General features: G+C 41.6%; 1 long non-coding RNA gene across 2 annotated transcripts; it reads right to left on the reverse strand.

Moving 5' to 3' along the window:
- Positions 1-5,708: 5,708 nt before the first annotated feature.
- LOC119908297 lies at positions 5,709-24,135 on the reverse strand. 2 transcript variants are annotated; one of them, XR_005445259.1, is made up of 3 exons: positions 23,781-24,135; positions 7,671-7,770; positions 5,709-6,089 (listed from the first exon to the last, which is right to left on the reverse strand). It is a non-coding gene; the product is annotated as an uncharacterized LOC119908297 (long non-coding RNA). The 2 variants fall into 2 exon arrangements; XR_005445258.1 differs by lacking the exon at positions 23,781-24,135 and adding an exon at positions 12,237-12,457.
- Between the last annotated feature and the right edge of the window lie 490 nt (positions 24,136-24,625).

A 24,625-nucleotide genomic window follows, 5' to 3' on the forward strand; every position in this document is an offset into this window, starting at 1 on the left:
TTGGAGCACATCTCCAACCCCATGAGATTAACTCCGGTACATGGGGATAATGGGGGCTTTTGTCTTATTAATACATCCTTTGACTACAATGCCTTCTTTAGAGTGTGACGGATGAACAAGCCTCAACAACATCGGTGGGGGTGCACAGCAGGCTGTGCAACGGCTCGAAGGAGTTGTGTGTGTGAATGTGTGTGTAAAGGCCCCTGCGAGGACGCGCCTTGGGTGCACGCAGCCTCCAACAGCAGCAATGGAGACTGCTTGACTATAGATGCAGGGCACTGCATTGACACCCCTGCCCCCTGTATGATCGACAGCTGCAGCCCTGTCTGTTAATATTACAGACTACACACGGACTACAGACTAACACTACACAATGTTATTATCCATTAAAACACATAGGCCTACTGTGGTTAACAAACTGAGCTGTCACACGAAATCAAAATAACCATTCAGTGTGGCTACAAACTGCAGTTTCTGTGTAAAAGTGCAAATGCGACGTGTTGCTTAATTGTGTAATTCTGCTGTCATGGCCTATATGTGAGTCCAGATCACATATCGAGATTTAAAGAGACTTTCAGTTTAGGCAAAATTTTAACGCGCTGATCGTTGATATAATGAGAAATGGACTTTACGAGCGAATTCTTTTGTTCTTTTAAGGCCCCGGAAATTTTTAAGTGTACAGCATTTTACAGTAGTGTGAGAGACACATCGGATCCTTTTGTTAGGTTGCTGCAGCACATGCACATTGTCACTGTTTTGAGAAGTTGCCTTTACTCACCCCATGAGAGATCCAGTTGAGAGCAGCGAAAAGACGCTCCCGACAAATATCTGTCTCCAGATGTCCTCACATGTGGTCACCAGTGTCCACTAATGCTGCGTCAAAGTTCAGCGCTTTCCTCTGCTCCGTGGTCGAGCGGCAACGATGACAATCAAAACTTTGGTGGAGGACTAGACGGCATGTCCTGTCTAGTCATTTGGTAAATCCATACCGGGCTGTGCGCCGCCGCGGAAACACGAAAGCGAGACGATTTCAAAATAACGAGAAGCGGTGAAAGGCAAAAAAAGGCTTGTTTCAAAAAATCGAGATCGCACTTTCTCTTTTGTCGCTCTAATCCAACAGTCCGCCTTATTGTCCTCCTGCTCACTGGGAACAACAGCTCCACGGGGCTGTGGAGCGTCAGGGAGGCGTGCACGAAATACGCGGTCAAACACACACTCACACGCGTGCACACACAAACACACACCCACTCACATAAGAGACCGATTGTATGGAAACGTCATATAGCCTAAGCCCATAAAGAGTCGCGAGTCTCATTGTCGAAATATAACAGCAATTAATATGGAAAATACGTTTTGAGCCTATTTCTGGACCTTTTCCCCACAAATGAAGTCCAGATGTTCCACCTCTTCACTTCCTCCCCGCTAGCAGATCCCAGCATGAACCACAGTCCACACTTTTCAGCTCATCATGGCTCAGTTTCCCTTTAGAGAAGTGGTCAGCTGCAGCTCAATGGCCTTGTAATGAAATTATTTCATTTGTGTTAGAGGAGCATGATAAATAAACATTAGCATTTGACCTGCTCCTACTTCTGTGGCATATTTTTCAAAACTACACAGTTTTGTTTGTTGTTTCTGTTAAGTAATTTCACATTTATCCCTCCCCATAGGTATAATAAGGAGGGTGAGGTGAAGGTAAGTCAGGGCTTGTTAGTCATCAGGGCTGTGCCCAGACATACAGTGGGGCAGGTGCTGAAAGGGCCTCCATCCAACCCCAGAGGAGGTAATAATGTCTTCACAGTCATTACACTGAAAGCCAAAGTCATCCCAAGTGACTATGATGTCATGTGTCTGATAAGAAGAAGGTTGCTGCGTAATGTTGTTATAGTTTTTATTAGTTTTCTTACAAAACACCTAGGAGCACCCTTGCTTCTGTGATTTGTTCTAGGAATTGAAGGTGCACCATCAAGGTTTCTGAAGTTCATGTTGTTATTTTTCAGAAACTGACTTACTGCATGAGAGAAAATATGCAAATGGAAAATGAAAGACTTAAAGACATAAATGAGTGTGATGATTCAGAGCTTAAATTAAAGATACTCTTTTCTTTTAAAAAGACAACAGACTAGGAAGTGTGTGGTTCATCTTAAGACTCACACATATACTCCTACATGGCTGAATGACATCAGATTACACAGGGACAGCACCTCACTGCTCATCTATAGGTGTGAAGGAAACATCCCGCAGTAGAAACACACCAGCAGTTCCCAAATGAGTCTTGATGCGTCTGGTCTCTACCCAGCACTTTGACTCATGTCGTGTCTGCTGATGCTTTACTCTAGAAGAAAGGATCAAGATTGTGCAATACTCTCGCCGCACTCATTCCTGCTCCCCCCACAGCAGCAGCTGGTGTGTGGAAAGCATCACTCAAGAAAAAAAAAGAAGAACTACTTGTGAAAAAGAAACTTTGCAATCCTTGTGTGTAAGTTGCCAACATCTTCTAACCTGCAATCTCAGGAGATGAAGACAACTTTAACGGTTTAACGGTGAATCTTCAAAGCTTTTGTTCTTTGCTCTCAGCTAAAGTGCTGGCAAGTTGGATGTTCAGCGAGTAATAGATGTTTAGTAGACAGGTTTTATGGACTGACTTCTCACCGTCAGTGGGTTTATGATGGGACGCTTTCAGGAGCTGCTCCACTGCTCTGTCTCTCACTGAGCTTTTAGGGGAGGGGTCAAGAGCCCTGACCTCACTTCCTGTTGGGGCTCCTCACAAGCATTCCATTGTCTGTGAGAATGTGCACGGGCTCAGGGGACTCTGCACATCTGGCAGCTGTTATTAGCAACCTCCTGTACACCCCCCCCCCCCCACCGCCACACACACACACACACATACACATACACATACACACACATACACACAGTCACACACACACACACCCATGGAAGATTACTACATGTGCTGGTGGATGTGTGCCCCACAACACACCTCAAAATAAACCCTCTGGGATAGTATTGTTTCATGGGTTGCCACAGCTTGAATGGAATAAATAAGCTAGAAAGTTTTTTTTGTAGTGATTTGCATTTTATGTCCCTGCCAGTCTTTTAAATATACATTTTAAAAGTTAGTCTCTACAATAATATGAAGCAATGTCAAAATTAGACATTTTTGGGAAATATGGTTTGTTGCAGAGAGAAAGCAGCCAGTTAGCTTAGCTTAGCACCAAGACCGAAAACAGGGGGAAACCGTTAGCCTAGTTCTGTCCAACACTGTCTGCCAGCACCTCTAAACTTCACTAATTAACAAATTACATTTTGTATGTTTATTTTGTACAAAAGATGAAGTACAAAAACAATTCTTCATTTTACAGGGAGTTTATGTGCCAAACTGTTGCTTGGCCTGAGCCAATAACTTCCTGGAGTTTACCCTGCTTGCCTTTCTTGACCAAGAAATAGTTCCCTAATAAAACAGTGAATTCTTGTCTTTACACTTTTTGTACAGATTAAATAAGGTAGATATAACATGTTAATTAACAAGCTTTAGAGGTTCTGATAGGTGGATTTTCTTACCGCTGGACAGAGCCAGGCTACCTGCTTCCAATCTTGGTGCTAAGCTAATTTATCCGGCATATTTTTACAAACATAACAGTGGCATCAATCTTCTCATCTAACTGTCAGTAAAAAAGAGGAGTGAAATTACCAAAATGTCTATTTTTTCCCTCAAAGACATTATTGTCACCTTTCCACCAGAGAGACTGCAAGACGACCTCCTTTACGAGGAGCTTTGAGACAGGTTGTGGTCACCTGACCTAGGTTTGAACCAGAAGTGGGACAGTAAAAAGGCTTCAAGTCAGAGATCAAAATGCGTGCGGCAACAGAAAGTAGGTAGTGCATCAGACACTTTATTTATATTACTCATCTACATTGACCTGCTTTAAAAGATCACAGGGCTAAAAAAAGGGCAAAGTGAATATAGAAGAGTGGTTAGATATTTTGTGTTCCCACTTTTAGGCAGCATTACACTGGGGATGTCATTAACAGCAAACTCTAACTGTTCTCAGGCTCTGTGTTGTGTGAGACGTGGACTTTCCATCCCTTGGTTACCCACATATATAGAGTATATACATATCAACCACAGATGGCGTGTCAGTATGTATTGTATGAAATAAGGGCAAATTTTATGGCCCCCAACAGCATAATAATAATGATAGTTTTAATGTAATGACTCATTGGCGTGTTTTGGGTTGTGCACTAATATATCCAGACAACACGAGTCTGAAGATAACATACCGTTTCGATTTTAAACAGAAAATACACAAAAAGAGAATTGTAAGGGAAAGATACCCACAACTTCCTCATCCAAAGACTCCCAGATATAAGTAATTCTCTGTGGAAACCTTCCTCTTTTCCGCACAGATGCTCACAACCAAAGCTAAAAGTGTATTTTTAGTGCTGTGAATGTTCTTCAGGTCATGTGCATTAAAGTTGTCTGAGTCAATAACAACTGATGTGATCAAGATGACATCTTCACAGAGGACTGTAGATCATATAAAAAGAAGGAAAGGAAACGTGCACAATTTGCATTTAAGTAGGTGTTTTTGCCACTACTGAAACATGACTAGATGCATGCTGGTGATATATCCTCTTCACATTTATATTAAACAAATTAACTATTTTTGTACTAGTTGTAATAGCTTTTGCTGGCGACATCATCTTGAGGTCATAAACAGGACCTGCTATGAAAATTACAGTCAAGACAAAAGCTCTACTGTTTTGTTAATTGTTCAAATATATATGTGCATACAGTTAATTGACACAGACAGTGCTTGTGGCACAAGAGGTTTGGTTTCCTCTCTTAACACCAAACAGCAAAAGTGTTGCCCGGAGTCAGTGTGGCTTATCTCTCTCTGCACTCCAAACAGTGGGCTTAAGTGCTGGCTGCGTCACATGTCTCTGCTGTTCACAGGTTTAGAAGAAATCCGTCCACCCTGCATTCACTCCCCCGCAGACCTGCAGTGTTATCTTACCGCTTATCTCTAGAGCATCTAGAAGCTTTTTTTTTCCAGCACAAAAGAACATCTCATATTATTTTTACATTTGATCTGTTCATTGAGCAGGGATAAAGTCTGAATAACTGTCCACAATCAGCTCACTTTATTTACTCACACACACACACACAAAGGAGATATGTGTCATGTATTTCTGATTTTTCTCATTTGATCTTTTAAAACATTTTGTGTTATAACTTCCATTGGTTGTGTCTGTCTGTGTTGCATTTTTATCCTGTGGATCCGCATCAAAACTTATTTATATGTCTTTTTATTCCTATTTTGTGCTTTTACAATTTTTCATGGCTCCACCCCCCATTCTAAGGCGTCTCTCAATGGAGTATAGAGTTACCTTATTTTTACAGTCAGGCCTGAAAACACTGCTCCCATGGTCCACTGCCACGCCACTGGATGTACTGGTTACCATGCTTGGGTATATTGGGTGTCTGTTGTGTTCACTGTCCTCTGGTCCACTGAGGACCAGAGTGTTGGATAGCAAAATGAGTGGGCACACATGGGTTGATGGGGGAGACCTGACTTTGTGGCTTCCTTCAGATTAGGGCAGAGTTTTTAGAGCCTTGCTGAAGTACCCTTAGCAAAACACATTTAAATCCATACATCCATTATTATGTAGTAGAGGATTTTCCATTAAAGAGCATATTATGCTAATTTTCAGGTTCATAATTTATTCAGGGGTTGAACCAAAATAGGTTTATATCGTGTAATTTACAAGAAACACCATATTTTTGTCAGACTGCACATTGCTGCAGCACCTCTTTTCACACTGTGTTGAATGCTCCGTTTTAGCTACAGAGTGAAACAATTCACTTTTATGTGATCTTTGTTTGGAGTTGCACATGCACAGTTCCCAGGTAAGGACTACTAGCCAATCAGAAGCAGAGTAGGGCGGGTCCGGACAAGCAAGGTAGTGTGATCCAAAACAAAGTTGCTTCAGCCGTAACCATGGCTTCGGGTTAGCTGTACATGTTCAAGCCCAAGTCTCATCCCGAAACACTGGCGGAGCAACCCAATCCAGCTTTGCAACCTAGACTGGAGCAAGACATTTCAAAGTTATTAATTTGTAACAAATGTATTTTTCATATGTAACTTTTTAACAATGCATTGTCTCTACATCACAGTAACAACTTTATGTCCATTGATTTCCTGGAGGGTATCTAATGTCATTTTTATTTCATATTTAGGTGTAGAAACACACACTAGCCGCTAGGCAAGTATATTGATGTGTGTAACACAGTGACGCAGAGGTTTTGGAAGTAAAGGCTGAAATACAATCAAGCTGTTTTCAGGCAGTTCAGAGCAGTGTTTTTCTGTGGGAGATTCTGTGGGGTGGACTATGACCTTTTTTCACTTTGCAAACCTATTACATGCAAAAAAACGATCTTTAACACAATAAAGAAAAGGGAAAAAGCCAAAAACCATAATATGACATCTTTAACATTATCACTGAGAGTGTATGTTGTTATACTGCAGCAGGAGCAGTCACAAGAGAAGTGATGCAACTCCTGTCAGCTCGGTGGTCAAACAGTCATTTGGCAGGTGAAAAGGTGTCTTTTCTGGGGTGTAGAACCAGCACAAAGGCCTCAGTTTAGCATTTAACAGAGCAACAGATAAGGTCCCTGTCATTTAATCTTCGGCGGCATCACAAAGGTCACGGCTACAATTCTGTTGCTTTGACCTGAAACCATATGGCAGCCATCAGTGGCTCCTCTTGCACTGGCAAAGAAACCCAACCCTGATGTTTCTTGCAAATTCATTGGCCAGACAGTAAGTTCAAAAGTTTAGTCATAGGTTTGCATGTGCGTGTGTGTGCGTGTGTGTGCGTGTGTGTGTGTGTGTGCGTGTGTGTGTGCGTGTGTGTGTGTAGGTGTGTGTGCGTCTTTGTGGTAGTGCTGGGCAAGGCCAGAAGTAAAAATGTAACTCATTAGCAAGAATCATTCATGTTCTTTCAGTTTAGTTTGTGTGGTTAGAGCATCACACTGACACAGGGATGGTATAGAAATGATGTTTGCTATTCTGTCATATTCTGTCTGTAATAGTTATAATACCCTTTACTCTCATTCTTTGACCTCAGTGCCATGCGCTTGTCGAGGTAAGAGAGAGAATTAGTGCACAGATGTTGCACAGCAATCACTCAACAGAAAAAACAGACCTGTCCTTCTTCGTCCACTCATGCAGAATGTTTAGAGATTATGTCGGGGGGGAAAGGGAAGGAAGGAGCAGTATAACGGAGCTGAAAAAGGAAATAGAAAATGGATGGATGTGTAGTGAAGTTAGTCAATAGAGGGTAAAATAAGCTTTCAGTAACCAGGTCAAGCGTGCACCTATTGGAATCTTGCCTGGAAAAGCGTGCATGTTGTATGTCTGAGACAGGCAGGCCAGACTCAATTAAATGTTGATTTTTGTGTATTTTTGCTTGAGGCAGAGCGCTCCGTATTTGTTTGTAAAAGAGTGTTTATAAAAGAGTGTTTGTGCCAACACATCCATCAAAAGGTGCACATTTCTCTCCTCGAGCGGAATTTATCTTCTGTTTCCCAACGGGAAGCTGGCACTTGACTGCCGGGGTCAATGTTGGGGGTCATCAGATAAGAAGGATCAGGGTCAGGCCATTACCTTAATCCAGTGTTCGTACCAGCCTCTCTCATGACCTGTGCTGCTCTCCGTGCCCTCGGTTAAATGTTAAGTTACGTTGTCAAAGTGGTAAAATGCATACCTAAAAAAAAAAAGACAATGAGTGTGAGGAGGGATGGCAGGAGGTGCAGCAGGGGTCTAAATCTCACACCCTCCCGATACAGCCTGAAGCACTTCAGTCTTTAAAACTGATGTCACACACACAAACAGACCTGGCCTGGACATGGCCCAGACAATCACATGCACATGAAATGGGAAACTAGTTTCAATAGGGACTTTGCCAAAGTTATAGATATGTTATTTTATTTGTTGCCAGAAAAACAGCCACCTAAGTACTTAAAAAAGGAAGCTGAGGAAAGCGTTTCATTTTCCATTGGTCCTGGAAAACACCTTACTTTCTCCCACTGATTATTACAGTAATGCTTTATGAGATTGTTTTCCAACTAACAGGTAGATACGGTAGGTTATCAGTGTAAATCATTAGCAAGAATGAAGAAAACTCATATCCATTCATTTTCTGATGTGTTATTTAGTGTATTTTATTGTGTCATTCTAAGTCACCTTTGAATTGGTCAGAAACCTCCCAGGTTTATTGGCTGCACACGGTTGCCTCCCCTGTGGTCAAACTCCACACGCCACCCGGGAAGTGGGGCTTTGATCAGCACACTGGGAACATTCTTCCCATCATCCTCTCACTTCCCTCCCCGGTGTTTATTATTGGCCGCAGCTGGAGCACCTCCAGTTGCCTTAGACCTCACTCCACCAAGGTCGTGCTGACATTGTCCCACCCCACAAAGCTGAAGCAGCCCACCTCCGTTTGACTTTAACTCAAGTTAGCATATGCAATTGCAGCAGCATGAAGAAATGTTTCTGCACAAGTTCAGATCAAACGTGTCATCATGAGTTGTGTCAGCCTAAAGATCATTGTCATTATATTGCAAGTCATGGGAGATGATTTCTTCCCCTTTCTTCTCTGTTAAAGAACATTTTATCAAGCTCCTTTGTTTTCATGACCATTGACCTCTGCTTGTAGACAACGATCTTCATGGAAACAACAGTACAAAAATAGTTCACCAGCTACTTTGATCACTCTGCATAACAAACGGATACAGACTCATCTGCATGCGACTGTTGACAGGAAAGTGCTTCTGTCACTTTATCTGTGTCAGTTCACATCTCTTCTGTGTTTTAAGCTTTTATTTAGCTGATGGTAATCCATACGTTACAGAACTGCATTATGAAATGACAAGCCCTATTTACAGTCAGGGTTTGAACATTGCTCTGAAGCTGAACAATACAATTCCAGCCAAATGAGTTCATAAGGTTTTTGGCAACATTTTCTTATATGTGTTGATTTATCACATTGTGTTTGAACTGGGTTAGTGGGTAATCTGAAAGTACCTCTTAGAGTTAGTAAGTGCAGTAACTTTCCCAACACTTCAGTAAGGGGGTCAGGGTAAAAGGTGGAGAAGGAAATTTACATTCTGGCCAAGTAAGATTGGTAATAATGATACAGCTGTCTTCTAATTGCACGATGACCTCAGTGGCCACATCCAATCAAGTTCAAAATTACATATCACCCGCAGCCAAATCTGTAATAACCTCAACAATTAAAGGAAAGTTACCAGATACCAAAGAGAAGAAGAGAAGAAAGAAATTGCAACTTGATCCTTTCATACACATTAAAAGCGCCACTGTAAAGCACAATATAAACAATACTTAAAAAGATAATTAACTGCAGCTCCAGATTCCAAAGACTTGCTCAAGAACTGGCAATCCAGCCCACATACAATATCCCATCACTAAATAATCACTGTGCTGGCTAATGACATCCAGTCATCACTTTTCCCTGCTGTAGTCTGCGATGACTAAAGCGTGCCGTCTTCTATTAGTTTTCTCACTGAATACATTTCGAGGTGCCCTAACGTCAGTGAATCTGTCAGCCCTGGATACACACATCTGTGAGTGAGGTTTTCACATGAAGATGACTGATAGCTCATGCTGTTACTTGCCAGCTGGGCTGGTTCTACTTGGCAATATGTGAGTCATGCCATTAAAGTCTTAAAGTCTCTAAGGTGGAATAGAGACTACTGCATCATTATCTAATCAGACTGCAGGTTTGATACCGCTAGCATCCGCTGTGAAAAGCATATAAAGAATCATTCCTTCAGGCAGTTGGGGTGGATGATGGGAAATGCCAAGTCAGAGGTGTGCACGTATATGTGCGTGACTGAGTGTCCATGTTCAAGTGTTCAACCCTAAAATGCAGAATTTGGCAACATTGCAGCTGCCACAGAGAATGCCCAATAAAGCTGACGAATATCACTGCTGGATAACAAAAAAATAAATGTGGGTTTAATTAACAGCTCACACGAATTCTATGACTGGCAGTAATCTCACTAACCTAAAACAGATTGAATTAGACATTCTTCCTTTCAGTAAAGCTGCAACTGGACCACTGTTTTTACTAAATTTGAATGGTGTTATTAATCCAGAACCAAGATTGAACTCCGATGATGTACCCACACAAACACACACAAAATCAGTCATATTTTTGGAACCCTAATTCAGTCCATGAGAGTTATTTTGTAAACCAAGACTTTCAGCTATTTATAACCCTTTACTATACTATAATGTGTTTTCATTTTGTGGTACTAAATATTTAGCAAGTCATGATGTCACTGATGATGTCTCATTTTTCACTGACTCTGCTCAGATAAATTCTCACTGCTCCATGTGGAAGCGAGGGTCCTTTGTACTAACTGTGGGACTTTCATTACTGTGTTGAAGAACTCCTTTAGTCCCAGCTTTCTTCTTCAGTTTCGGGTGAGTGCTAGTAACGTAATGATTTGCTTCGCTGACCTCAACCCATTCCAATAACACGGCTCCAACTTGAAGAAATGGTCCTTTAACCTCTAGGGGAGGCTTCAAGTCAAAGCAACTTGCAAAAGGAAAAGACCGAATGTTCATTAGCTCTCTAGCTTGGCTCCTTCTGGAGGTGAATTGATTTAATGGCCTCAGTGAAATATTGCTCTCATCCTGGCCTCGGACCGCTCTTGCCCCTTAACCCCTTCCTTGCCCCCCCCCCCCCCCCAGAACAGCCCCGAATTCCAGGAAAAAGTTGCTGCGAAGTACTGGCTTCCATAAATCACGGTTCCACTCCCCAGCCGCTCCCTGCAGAGCACCAAGGGAGAAACATCATCCCCTTCCCTTTCTCCACCCCCCTCCAGATCCACCCCCTCCTCTGACTCAGTTTTAATGCAGCGTAGAGTGGCATATGAGAACTTCCTCCTCCATTTTACCATAACCTCAACAGGTCTTGCTTTGAGTCGCTCACTGTGCACTCAGATCTTTACGGCCCCGTCTGTCACACCACTGTGGCGTCAAAGTCATGCCACTTCAATCAGTCTCCCTGCTTTATTAACCTGTTAGTGTTTCTGCATGTGGTCATGGTGTTGTTAGGCTTTTATTGGCCACAATCCACAACAACGGTCAAGTCTGACTGACTTCTATCTCCCAAGTGTGTTTTTATAGAGCCAAACAACAAAAAACTTGGGATTGCTGGAGGGAAGCCCAACCCATGTGAATGATAGACCTGTCTCTGCATGCCCATTAGATGCAGGAGAGCTGATTAATACACAGAGTTAGGTTCACGTATGAATAGCTCTGTTTCTAGGACAGTAGGGCTAAGGGCTCTGACAGGAACTCTCGGCACAGCTCTCATGAATAGCACATAAACAAAGAACATCCGTAAACAGTTTAGAAGACCCATTTGGACTTTGTTCTAGAAGTGTGGGTGGGAAGGAGGGATTCGGAAAGGGGACGGGGACTGGAGGGGTGAGAGAGTGAAGCGCTGCAGCTGATACTCCCTCTATGGCGGCCCGTTTGGGAGGAGCAACATCAGGCTGCCTCTGTTCTCCTTTGGGACGTTCTGCCTGTACAAACAAACCTACTCCAGGCCTCTGCTCTAATGGGAACCAGACCTACTCAAGGACCAAATCCTCTTTCTCTTTCTTCCCTCCTCTTCTCCCCACCCGCCATCCACCCCGACCCCCCACCCCACCCCTCTGTATGACCAACACTCTGCCGACACAAACTCCAGCTGAAGGACGCACTTCAATTATCCCAAACAGACCTGAAAATATTCCCCGTTCCTTTCCTCAGTTTTCCCACACAGAAACGGTTCATGACGTTCCACATCTCTACATCAGCGCTGACCTTTGTGACCCTCAAGCAGCCAGACTCCAGTGACCGGCACTTATCTCCACAGATACACTTTCTCTGACTTTCACATGCTTTCTCTATCACTCCTCCTATCTTTCCGTCTCGTTCTCCTTTCCTTCCATGTATATATAAGACATTAACACACAAAGCTTTCCATTGTCTCACGCCGATACTGATGAGCTTTTCTTTTACAGTCCAATGCATTTCTCTCTATTTCTCTATCGGCTCTGATTAAATGTTTTTTTTATATATAACATTATGGTACGTTTTCCGTACAAGCGACTGCATAATTAGATCTCCACCAAATGACGAAAGCATCCTTACCGTTGTGGCCTGCTGGGTGCTGAATGAGAGCAGCTCATCTCTGGCTACAAAGTCTGAATGTTCTCATTGTGAGGGTTCAGAGTTTATCAGTGAATGTCCTCCCAGTCTCGCTGCTGTCTCTATCTGAATGTTCTGTTTCACTAAAGAATGAATATTGGCCCGGAGTCAGATAGAGTGGGAAAAAAAGGCTCTTAAAACACATAGAGCCTCCACATTGACTGCAGATCTGACGCAGAGAGGGCTGATTGTGATATGGCCTGGTGACAGTGGGCGAATAAAATACATGTTAATGCTTCCTTCTGTCCCTCTTCTTTTTACTGTACAACCCTGGTGTGTAGACGTGCATGTACACGTGCACATGAACACTGTTTTCAAGGCCAAAAAAGCATTTTATTTGAGCGTGCTAGAATCAGTGATACAGTCAATGACGCCAAGTGCCTGGAAGTACGGCAGATTTCTCGAGGAGAATGGACCGTGTCTGAAGAGTTGGAACAAGTTCACAAACAGGATGGATGTGACTGTTCAGCTCTGTTCCCTCCCACACATCTGGGCACAAACCCGTCAATGTTCCCTTAGGCAAAGATCTGTGATGAGCTGAGCTGAGTTGCTGCCCAGTTAACAGTAATTTCACCCCTCCACCCCCCCATTCGATTTTTGCCTGGTCTTGTGCGTTCCTCTGAGTTTCTCTGTATTTCTATGTCTCCGCTGAAGCGCTATAGGCTTACTGGCAGTGCCTGTGTCTTTGTGCCGTGCATGCCAGGAGTGGCGTAGCCAAGCCCAGATACAACCCTCTAGAACTGAAGTGTTTTTTATGGAGTCAGCACAAAGCAGGACCTGCCGGTAACAAACGTGTTGCAACTCACACACTTCTGGATAGGAGTGGGAGGTGTGGATGTGAAAGACATTAGTCTGAAAGTGTGTTTACAACTTTCAGTGTTTGCTCATATTGGATGTGTGTAATCTGCTTGTGCTTTTAGGAGCATGAATTGGAGAGCCCTTGTGTATTTGCATGAAATAGCTCCAGGATACATTAATTGGTTCTCCATTGATCTGTGGTAAACATGTGATCACAGTTTGATAGAGGAAATGGAAATTGATCAATGCTGTAGCATATTAAAAAAAACATTCACCAGTTTGACAGAAATATGACCAAGAATTAAATTTTTTTCATACTGTATATTTCTTGTTGTTATACTGTAATAAAATAGGGTCACGTGGCCTTGTCTGTTTTTACAGAAAAATATAAAATCTTGCAACATAACCAAAAAGAAATAATATGTGCTATGCTCCTCTTGATAAGGGTGTGTCCAGCCAGGAGTTGAATCAGAGTTGGTTTATATTCCCACTGATGTCATTTGTTGAGGCAACAGAGCTTTGGCAGGAAGGGGCTAACGAATGGTCAAGGTCATCGACCCATTTCAGGGAAAAAGCCACCAATCAGTTTGTGTGTCCATGATGTTTCAAATTAATGATTACTCCCTGATGTAAGGGGGGACAGAGCAGTCTTTGTCTATTAATGGTCATACACACGCCACATTTTTGTCCATTAATGTTTTTAATATACAAACGTCTTTTGTCATTTGTTAAAAGCTCCTTCCTCTTTGCTCCTTTCTTTTCTAATCTGATCTCTTCCTCCACATTGTTCCACTGCCACATTGGAACCATTTGGAGCTGGGGAAGTAGAGACACCTGGATCTTGCTACTTTTCCACTTAGATTGTTCTCCTTCTAGAGTAGCCTAAGCCAAAGTCTATGGTCATGTGATGATGTGGCATGGGCTGATAGTGAGAAACTAGGAAACGTGGGGACTCCACACCCCCATGGTCCCGCAACGCTCTCTCCTCTCCTGAATCAAAAACGCAGAGATGTGTGGGATTACTCTCACAGGAGGAACTTGAACCCTCTGACTTCCTGCCCGCTGATGAGGTCACTGGTCTCAGTGGGAGTGTCTGTGAAATGCCTGCTCAATAACAGCCGAGTGACGGCAAGGCACGGCAGGACAGGGAGGAGGGACAAAAGGGAGGAATGGGACATGTAGCAAGGGTAGACTAGATGACAGGTTGATGTGGGGCTGTAAGGGGGGGGGCTGTCCAGTGCCTGTCTCTAGTGAGCCCGAGGCAATTGGCGGAGAACAGAATGTGTTCACGTTATGGAGAGGACTCAGCTTTCTCTTAAAAAAATTAGACAAAGTGGGGTACACAGCCAGGAAAATCTCACAAAATGGTGGAGAATGTTCCCGTCTGACAAAACTCTCTGTTTTTCATTAATCACATATGCATCGGTTCATAATATCTATCTGAGGCGGTGCATAGACCTAAAATCTGACTTTATGCATTAATCTTTGGGTTCAGATACATACCAAAATGCTCTGCTTTGCCCTGAGGCTGGCCTCATTTATGACCAACATAATGATGCCTTCAACAAGACAGATTGCCTGTCATGTTATCACAATAAAGTACTTCTGCACAAAAGGGGAGATTCTTACACTGTATGTGATTTAAGGAACCTCTAACTTGTGGTATCACATGCTGCTCCTTGTCAGCTGGCTTGCCTCTCAATGCTCCCGGCTGATGTCATCACACTCTTGATTAAAGAGCGGTTCCAGTGAAGGTCAGGTTGCTCTGAGGTAACTTCTGCTCCCTAAAAGCAGAAGGACCTGAGCTGCTGTGAGGCTAACGAGGGAGAGCACCTGGTGCGCAGTGCCTAAGGCTGCGGACCTATAGGTAGGGGTTAGGGGAAGGAAGGGAGGGGCAGAATGGTGATCGCACATACAAAGCCATCTTGTTTTAGGCTATGCCCAGATGGAGCTGCTCTGTTGCCAAGGGTCCAGAGCTCTACATCCTGCCGTCCAGTGAAAGACCCAGTCTTCAAACAAGCTGCATGAACAAAGAGCCACACAGGCTCTGTGTATGAGCACCAATACACCACCTCTCCAACACACATAGAAAGAGCCCACTGTATTTTTCACTGTATCTCACTTCATCTCTGTTTTTGCTTCCCAATGCCACCCTCATTCAACTTCAAGTATTTCTCAAGAGGTCACGGTTTCATACCCTAACTCTCAGAAAACAATGCAATTAAGTAGTTTTCTGTAAAACTCACACAGCTTGGTCAAAACGCACACAGCAACTCCCCCGTCATCGTCTCTCTGTGTTTCACCCTCGGGCAGCAACAGCATAATGCCTTCCAGATGTTAAAATGCTGTAGTCTCCAGCCCAACCAAACCTTGGAAGTCAGTGTCCCTCACTCATGGTGTTAATGGTGCCCAGGAGGCCTCAGAAGGGGGAGGGGAAGGGGGGCTCCTACTGAGCCTACAAAATGACCTCAGCATCCTTTCCCTTTCACGGGGTAATCGCTGATCTGTCCTCTCTTTCCACTCATCAGCAGGGTTTCAAATGAAAAGCTGCATGGACATGGGTGTGGTTTAAAAAGACATCCTGGTAACATCTGAGAAAGGAAGGTGTGCTTACAAACAGGATAACAAAGTCCTCTGCAGCTGTTCAGATGGGTAGTGGTGGTAAATACTATTAGGTTTCATTTGTCTGCATCGTCGGGTTGGGTCTTTGAGTATCTTGTGTCAGCTGCTCCTCATCAACTTATTACAATCCTACCAGTGTTTCTCTTCTTTCCTTTTCTCAGTCCAGTTCTACGAGCTTCTAGCACTAAAAAAAAAAAAATCAATGGCGACTCTCCAGAGATAGCTTGTGTTACCGTCTTGCCCCCTTTCCCTCCTCGTGAACCTCACTAAATGATCTTGTGTCACAGTCTCAGATTTATGTTCCATACAATGTTCCAAGCTGTGCTCTATTAATCTGTAAAAGGCTAATCTTTAGGGCCCTATCTGTTTCTCAGTATGGACACTCAAATGCCCTGGGACATGGTAGACAGCCACGGCCCCTCAGACAATGTTTATAAAAATGTTTTAAATCTCCTCTTTAAAGCCAGTGATGGAGCTCATCTGTCTGCTATAGAAAATGTAAGTGTATTTCTTCATTTGTTATGGAATTTTGTGGCAGTTGGATGATGAAATGCATCTATCAGTGAGACAGTACTGTTTCCAAAGATGGTTTTGGAGTGTTTCTGTTATTTTGGCAACTTGCAGTACAGCTTGTAATGACTATTCGAAAGATACTAGCAAAGCTGGGGCAAAGGGACATGAAACGAAATGACACATCAACATTGTAGCTCGCCAATGGATCCACTGAGGCCATGAGTGAGCCCCAGATGCAAACCTAAAAGAAGAAAGAGTGAGCTGGAGAGAGTAGGAAAAAGCTCCAGGCTGCGGGGCTCTGTGAGAAAGTGTCCATCTGCAGCACATGTTGGAGTCAGCCCAAAACAAACAAGTTAAAATTAAACCACAGAAAGACAGCCAATCTCCATGTTTAAAGTTCTTACAAACAGAGGATTACCATGTTACCATTTCAAAGGTCTGAGAAATTAGCACTTTTGTGGTTCATCCCACCGCAATACAAACTATAATGTCTGGATATTCTCGCAGGTGCCATCAAGAAAGTTACGCAGTTGTGTAAGTCATGTGTAGGAGGTCAAAGAACTTTCATTTTTGTTTTCCTTAACATTACAAATTCTAACAGTTACCTTAGGTAAATACAGTGGCATGCATAAAATATTCAGTGAAATTAAAAGAAGTGGATGTCTGTTTTAATTGTGACATTAACCCTCTACTGTATTTCACAAATTAATGTGTTCAAATTATAATAACACACTCAGGGTGTTAATAATTAATACTGCTAGAAAGTATACTCTGTTCCTTGGAGATAAAACAAGATGAAAATAAGTCAAGCCAAAAATTGTTGAATCATCACTTTAAAACTGAGTTCACAGAACGATGAGACGTGTCATCAACATTTGAATAATATTTCCTGCCAAATATTTGTTCAACGGTCTGGTTCGACTTGCAACATTAGCAGTTTATACTGTATTTCAGCAGTTTTTGATGACTAAAAGAAAGCATTCCTTCTTCTTATAGAACATGGAGGCCTCTGAGCACATGTGAAGTACTCTCCTACCTGTCACAAATAAAGATGAATTCAAATTAATTGTGGACTCACAGGATGCCCACTTTTCAACTTAGTTGACTTTGACCGTGCTAATTGGATCTCCCCATAGGCTTTGTTATGACCTCAGAGTTAGTGTATGTGGTCGCTGTGGTTGCCACTGCTGAGGTTGCCATTGCTGGTGGTTTCCCAAATCCATATGATATCCAACTGTTTGCAGCAGCCCACTCCTACCCCTTTACCCAAAGTCTCTGCACAGGAGGGAGTGGGTTTGAGCTTTTATGTTTGATTTAACACTGTGCTGCCATCTAGAGGTAACTAATAATAATCAGATGCAGTTTTATCGTTGGGTCCTGGAAAGAATACTGTAAGGGGAAAGTATTGCCCCTTGAAAACATTTTTTGTTATGCCTACATCAACTTACAGATCATGAAATATGAAATGTTTGTCTTGAAGTGAAAGATTGTGCACTGTGATTTACTTCAGGATCACTTTGTTGAATTCAACACGTGGGGGAGCCAGAGATCAGTGACTTCCATGCCCTGACCTCTGCAGTGTATGTTTTAAAGTAAGCTCAGGACAGAACAAAGAGCTATTAGATAAAACATTGACACATGTGTTCTTTCTCCCTGGGTAATTATTTAACGTCATGAACAGACGGAGCAATCGCACCCAGATGATGTAGGAAGGTCTTTGGCGTTCAACTCGAAAAATATTTACAGTTTATTACTCCCAAAATTCATGACATCATTCTTCACAATCTCTTCACACAGCACATGCCGTTCCTAAACTCAGTTAACTTAGAAACTAAAACTATTGAGGATATTGCAAATACAAATGATCACTTATTGACTTCAGCTGTTTTTCTGTTTCTGTCTGTAACTTAACATCATATAAAAATAAATTTCTGATTAGATGAAACGGAATATGCTTATGTCTGAGCTCTCTGCCTGTCCCCCATCATGCAGCCCCTAAACATTCCCATATGGCTATGATGTCAAGCTTTTTGTTACAGAGCAATGACTGTCTCTTGGGTCCATCAAGCTCAGATAGAGTGGTTAGACAATCCCTGAATCAGAGGATCTGAAACCCACTGTCAGCAAAAATCTGCTGAAGTGTTTTTGAGCAGAACCAGTTTAAGGATGCTTTTCATAGCTAATCTGAAATAAAGGAACAAGAGATGGGAATCCCTTACAAAAACAAGTCAAGTGATTCATAGTTTTCTCTGGAAACTGCACAGCATATTAAAATGTGTCTTGTTTTATCTTTTCCAGATTTCTACAGTTGTGATTGGGGGATATTTGGTGGATCCTCTGACTCATTCTCCCCTGCCAACTTGGAATTCCTGGAAGAAATTAATTGTTGTCAGTAAACAGTTGAGCAAAGGGACTCAAAGGGACAGATCGTTCTAAGAGAGGCCTTCTCGTATGACTCAGCTGGACAGGAGTGAGCCTCCCTTCATGAAACAATATAACAAAACAATGTAATTCTAACTGTGAACAAAGGTCTTCAGTCTCAGCTGAGACGCTCAGTAGCCATCACAACTAACAATCGCTCATTTCCAACTGAAGAGAGCTGTTGCATTTAAAAGGAGACAGGAGAAAGGAGCAAGTATGATGGTGGAAATGAAGGGGTGGGTTAAATTCAAACAGACAACTAAAAGACAAGAGAGGTATTTAGAGTTGCTGACCTAAAAGGATTTAGCAACTGAATGCTAACTTTACATTGGCAGGGAGAGATCCAAATCTACTCAGTGTACACTCAAACCACAAAATGTATTGTCTTTGCTTATGAGCAAAGGTAAAGGTGAAGGTGAAATAGTGGAACAGTGTGATTATTTCAAGTAAACTGATACAATGCAGGAAAGAGAACAGGGATCCACTACACATAGTGTCCAGTAAGCAAAACAGGAGGTCATCTGATAAGAAATACGACCAGGAAACAAGTCTTTTAGTCTGAGGCTATGTTTGGCATGGCTCCACCACTCTTGCACTGATTTTAAACACTCTTCCTCTTCAGATTCTTTAGAATTGTAAGGAGTAAATTGGACATTTCCTGTTTGTTATCTGGTTCCTGCATTCATTACGCTTTCCCTTTCCTTTACATTATTAACTATTTAATTAAGACAATATTAATACTTTTTTTATAATTGATGGACCAACTTTGTTTTTGCACAGAGAACTTTGTGAGGAAGTGCCAAAATATCCACAAGAATAGGTCAACAAATTAAAGTCAGTAATTTTGTTGATAACTAATTTCAGCCATACTGCCGGCGTGGCTCTAGGGATGGCAATCTTGGTCTGTTGTTCAGTCGGCCAACCACTGTGTTCCAGACTGTATGGATTGCCACAAAATTTTGTACAGACATTTATGATGCCCAAAGACACCTCAGAGACCAATCAGGATGAATTGTAATCACTTTGCCAATCAACTGACTTTCTATGTCGCACCATCATAAGGTAGAAATTTTAATTTGTCCAAATAACAGTAAAACTACTGACATCACCATCAGCCTCACTGTGTGCTTTGTGCATATTAGTAAATGCTGGCATGCTAACACACTAAATTAAGAAACCCTTACATAGTGCTAGCATGGCAGTAGAGTCTTTGTCTTGTTATTCGTGTGTTTTCTCTATACTGAATTGTCATTCACTTGCATAAATAAAGCGAATTTCCACTAGCATGAAGTATATTTGATAACGTAAAGGTTGGGCATGTGTTCTTATGTGAAGGTTTTGGATGAATATATGAGTGATCAAATAGGCTTGCATCTGGAATGTTGTAACTTCTGTGAGAGAGTTTGCATAAAACCAAATATATTTTACAGTATCCTTCCCCAAACGCACATGTGCATTCCAGATATGACCTATGCTCAGTTTAATGATCAAGGGAAGAACGCAATCCTTGGCAGGGAAATATATCTAACTCAATGTTGTGGTATGTAAGCTCTGAACTCTCAGCGGGGAGTTTGTGCAGTGTGAGGTCCAAAAAGAAATCAAGGAAAGCGTGTTGAAACTACATTCTAACCAAATTTGAATATAAAGACAAATGATTTCCCTTGCGTAACAGCATATTGGATCTGTAGTTTTACTCTGAAATTCCTTTGAATTTCTGACAAAGTTGGGAGGTGAATTATCTTTAGTAGATGAGTAAGAAATCCTCTTTGGAAACCAGTTGAATAAGCTGAACTGTAATGTATGCAATTTACCCAGCAGGTAAGAGAATATTATCCTTTGTGGAGGACAGGGAAACATGTTGTTGCAAAGTGTAAAAAGCCACTCTAGGAAAGTCTGTCCAGCTACCCTGACACTGGTATATTTCTCTTGCACAAGATTCCAGCAGGGACACAAGGAATCTGTGGACATAGAGGGAGCTCTGTTTGACTCATGCATTTTCCATGATCACATTACAGTAAGCTTTGCTTCAGTGAATAAAAGCACAACGCTCATATTGTTGCATTGTGAATGTCTCTTGTGTTATTCTGTTTTTAAAAATCTAATGGTTAAACATTAAAAACTGAGCTCACTCAGTTTTATAGACACAGAGAGGGTGAGAAAAAAGCATCTGGTCACCAAAGCTGATGTAGGTTTTTCTCTTAAAGTACAAGGGCACCCTATCAGCATCTGGACAAGTCATTAGTCTCTGAATGGTACTGGATCTGCCCTTTCTTTAACATGTAGTCAAGTGTTTTTCCTTGTCCTTTTCATTGTGAGATGTTTAAATGCCATCTCCTATTTGTCACAGGAAAAGGTTTAAAGGCCTAACATTCTTTCCTGAAGTACCTTACATCCTTTATGTAGGGGTGGTGATGTAGCAGTAGAGACACACAGAGACACATGCCTGTGTTGTGAAAGACCTGGGTTAAAATCCCCACTGTGACAAATCCACCAATGTGTCCCTGAGCAAGACACTTAACCCCTAGTTGGTCCAGGGGCATGTGATCTCTGACTTAAATAGCAATTTTAAGTCACTTTGCATAAAAGCATCAGCTAAATGTAATGTATAGTGTACTTTTACATCCTGGAGGCTCATTTCTTTCACTGTTCTTGAGCCCTGGCATGACCACACAAAAATCGTGTAGATATGTTATCAGCCCTGGAAAGAGCTCAAATAAAATGCGAGGCAGTTTCCCGAGAATAACGTGGCTCATTTCCTTTTTGTTACTAATCTTTTATTTCATCACTTCCAATTGTCTTAGATGTTGGCAGGGAATTCCATTCTTTTGTGGCTTCTCTGTTGTTTTTTAAAACAGGAGAACAAAATTGAAACCTTAGACTGTATAGCCAGTTGCCACATTACACAAACGATCTTCTGTGACAAGAGAAATTTGTCTATTTTTATTGAGGATGGAGAAATTTGTCTAAAGTTGTCTAAATAACTCAAACCTAAAATGATGTACTGTGCTGCTGGACATGGATCTACATTGTCCTTATCATCACCACATAAATGAAATCCTTTATCGTGAGAAAAAATATCCTGTACTAGAGCTGCCAATTTTCACATCACTAATTATTCTGTGACTCACTTGTGTAAACATCTGTGCACAGTTAAGCCTAGAGCATTAGAGGTGGTTGACGAGGCTCTCTGAGGTCGTCATCTGCATGCCTTTGGACTTAAACAATATGTACCTGTTGAAAATAAAGCTGATAGTGACCACACTGCCAGCTTGATAACATTTAGGAGAGTGAAACACATGTATAAAACATTTCAGTTCTGTTTGGCAGAAATCTTTGTTTTGTTTTCAGTTCCTCTTACTTTGTTGCTGGGAAACAGAGACCCCTTGTCAAAAGATTAAAGCGCACTATTGGCATGTGACCACTAACAATATATTGAAATTTTCATAGCAACCTTCTGAGGCTGACATTACTGTGTGTATAAACACCCTGGAGTAAGAGTGGAGAGAAATACATGTAATGCCTGATTTAGTTTTTGTGTTTAGGGAGTGCTTTAGCAACATGACTGGAATCTCAATGCTTGTTTTCTTAACTGAAGCCCCCTGTTTGTCTTTCAGGGCCTCCTTGTTGCATATTTTCTTCTATCATCTCTTTCTGCTCCCATCTGATGGACTGCTGAAATAACCTTTGACCCTGACTGGATTAAGGACATCTTGCTGTGTGCAGCTGTTTATTCTCAGCATTCTCACTTTCCTCATTTTAACAACAAACACATTGTTCTGGTTTCTATTCATCATTTCTGTGGGTTATAAGAGCTGAGGGAGGATGTGATTACACTACGTGGTCTGTGCCCTCCTACAAAATCTGTGTCTCAGCCTCCAGATTTGTTATTTATTGATTGAGATATATCTCCCACTAAGTAATCACCCTGAGGTGCCTCATCATTAACATCCCTACAACCATTCCATGGGTTCAGGAGGGCAAATTTCCCCAATTTCAAGGAATTCTTATTCTGAAAAATCCCAGACGGAAATATGAAACAATCAAAAACAGGATGTGACTACCTGCTTTGTAGTGTGGAAACTCCAGGGATCATATTAGCTTCTTGCAAAAGTTAAAGCTTACATAGCGATCTAATATCTCATTTGTGAATCATTATTACATCACAAATATTTCAAAAGTGACAATGATGTTGTCCAAATTCAGCTTAAAAACATTTGTTTTTAAAAATGCAAAGATGGTATTGGCAGCGCTGCAAACACTCAATCTGTCTCGAAATGTGTTGTGTGTGGGAGTGAATCTGCGCTGGTGACCTTAAGAAGTGTGGGCATAATGAAGCCTTCCAACATGTATACAGAACATTTTTGACTGTTTCTTCTGACTGGAAAAAAGGAGCATGGCACCTGTCACTTTCATCAGATTTGTTCCTTGCTAGTATGGCTGTTTGGTTTCTAGTAGTAAAGCAGTACATTTTAATATATAGCCTATATTAAAGGTAAAAGTATTATAGAGCACATCAGGTGTCCCATGTCACATAAACACCATGCATGTGGGCTAAGCATCAAAACCTACATATAAGTCACTTTAATGTTAGCTATCCTATCTACCGCTGACTACTTTAAACTGTTGCAGTGGATCATACTTTGACATATTTTGCAGTGAAAACCCCTTTCTGCAAACTAGCAAGCAAGTTTTATAGTGGAAACAATATGAAGTACAGTAAGTAGCCTACTTTCCTTCATATTATTTAATTTGTTCTGTTTCCATATTTTGCTTACTGTCACACAATTACATGTTATGTTAGAGATACATTAGTCCTACTTGAAATATGATTTAAATTTAAATTTGCTTCTTTGGGGAGAAAAAGATTGTTCAAAATGGAGGCTGTTAAAAGTCTGATTATATTTGTAATATGTGTAAACACAGAAGGAATGCAGGCCTACGTTTTTAGTACAATCAGACACAACACATAAAAATAGGCTACTTTATGTGCAAATTAACATATGGTCATTAAAAAAGAGGCAAGAAATGTTGCCAGTTTCAGTGTGTAAAGTGGCTCAGCACTATCTTTTATGGCCTATTATGTTATATTGCACATTGCCTTGTTGTTGAAAGATGCAATACAAGTCAACTTACCTTGCCTTGAAGTCGTTTGTTCAATTTGTAGCCTATTCTTATAACAATCGTACTCAAATAGCGTGGCAAGCTAATAGTATTGTACAGATAATTAATTAATTAATGGATTATATAACTAGATGGCACCATGTAAATGTGCTATAAACTGCTTTGAAACACTGCCTGCCTAACTCACGAACAACAAAAATATCCCACACACTAACCTCCATGATTGCACAGAGAGAGAGAGAGAGAGAGAGAGAGACTGTCTCGTGTTGGCCGTATTTCTCACTCTCACTCTCACTGGGTTACTGTGGATCAGGACAGAAGAGAAGCTCAGCAGAGCTGGAATAAACAACACGAGGGACGTTGTTCAAATCAAATGAGTGAAAGTTCATCTTTTGTTCGACTCTTCGTGGGGTTCGTCCTCAGTGCGGCAGGTTGGCTGTTTTCACTTTCTTTGCTTAAACTGTGGTCTGAGGCTATAGGCTTTATAAGCCAATAATGTATAGTTTTGTCTTGTCATCCCAATGAGGGCATATTTTAACGATAAACTACGATCTAGGCTATATGAAATAGCCTACACTGATATGCGAAAAGGCTGAATGAGCTTCTGCTTAATTACCCAATCATTAACAATAAGATAGCGGCAGGTCAAAGTGTTCACATGCATGTGCCTAGGTGCAGAACTTTGTTTTAACCAGAAGGGAGCGGTATCACAGCCTGTGACAGGGGTCTTCAATTTAAATTCAGAGATCCAATTACACGAAGCAAAGGTCCGGAACATCAACTTGCGTTATCATTCAGTAACGTATAGCCTAGTTGTATCAACATATGTTTTTAGTGAACAACTGACTGTCAAATCA

This window comes from Micropterus salmoides, unplaced genomic scaffold (genome assembly GCF_014851395.1).
Source record: "Micropterus salmoides isolate LMB-PRFRI ecotype aquatic unplaced genomic scaffold, ASM1485139v1 Ms_hic_scaffold_1745, whole genome shotgun sequence".
Classification (NCBI taxonomy): Eukaryota; Metazoa; Chordata; class Actinopteri; order Centrarchiformes; family Centrarchidae; genus Micropterus; species Micropterus salmoides.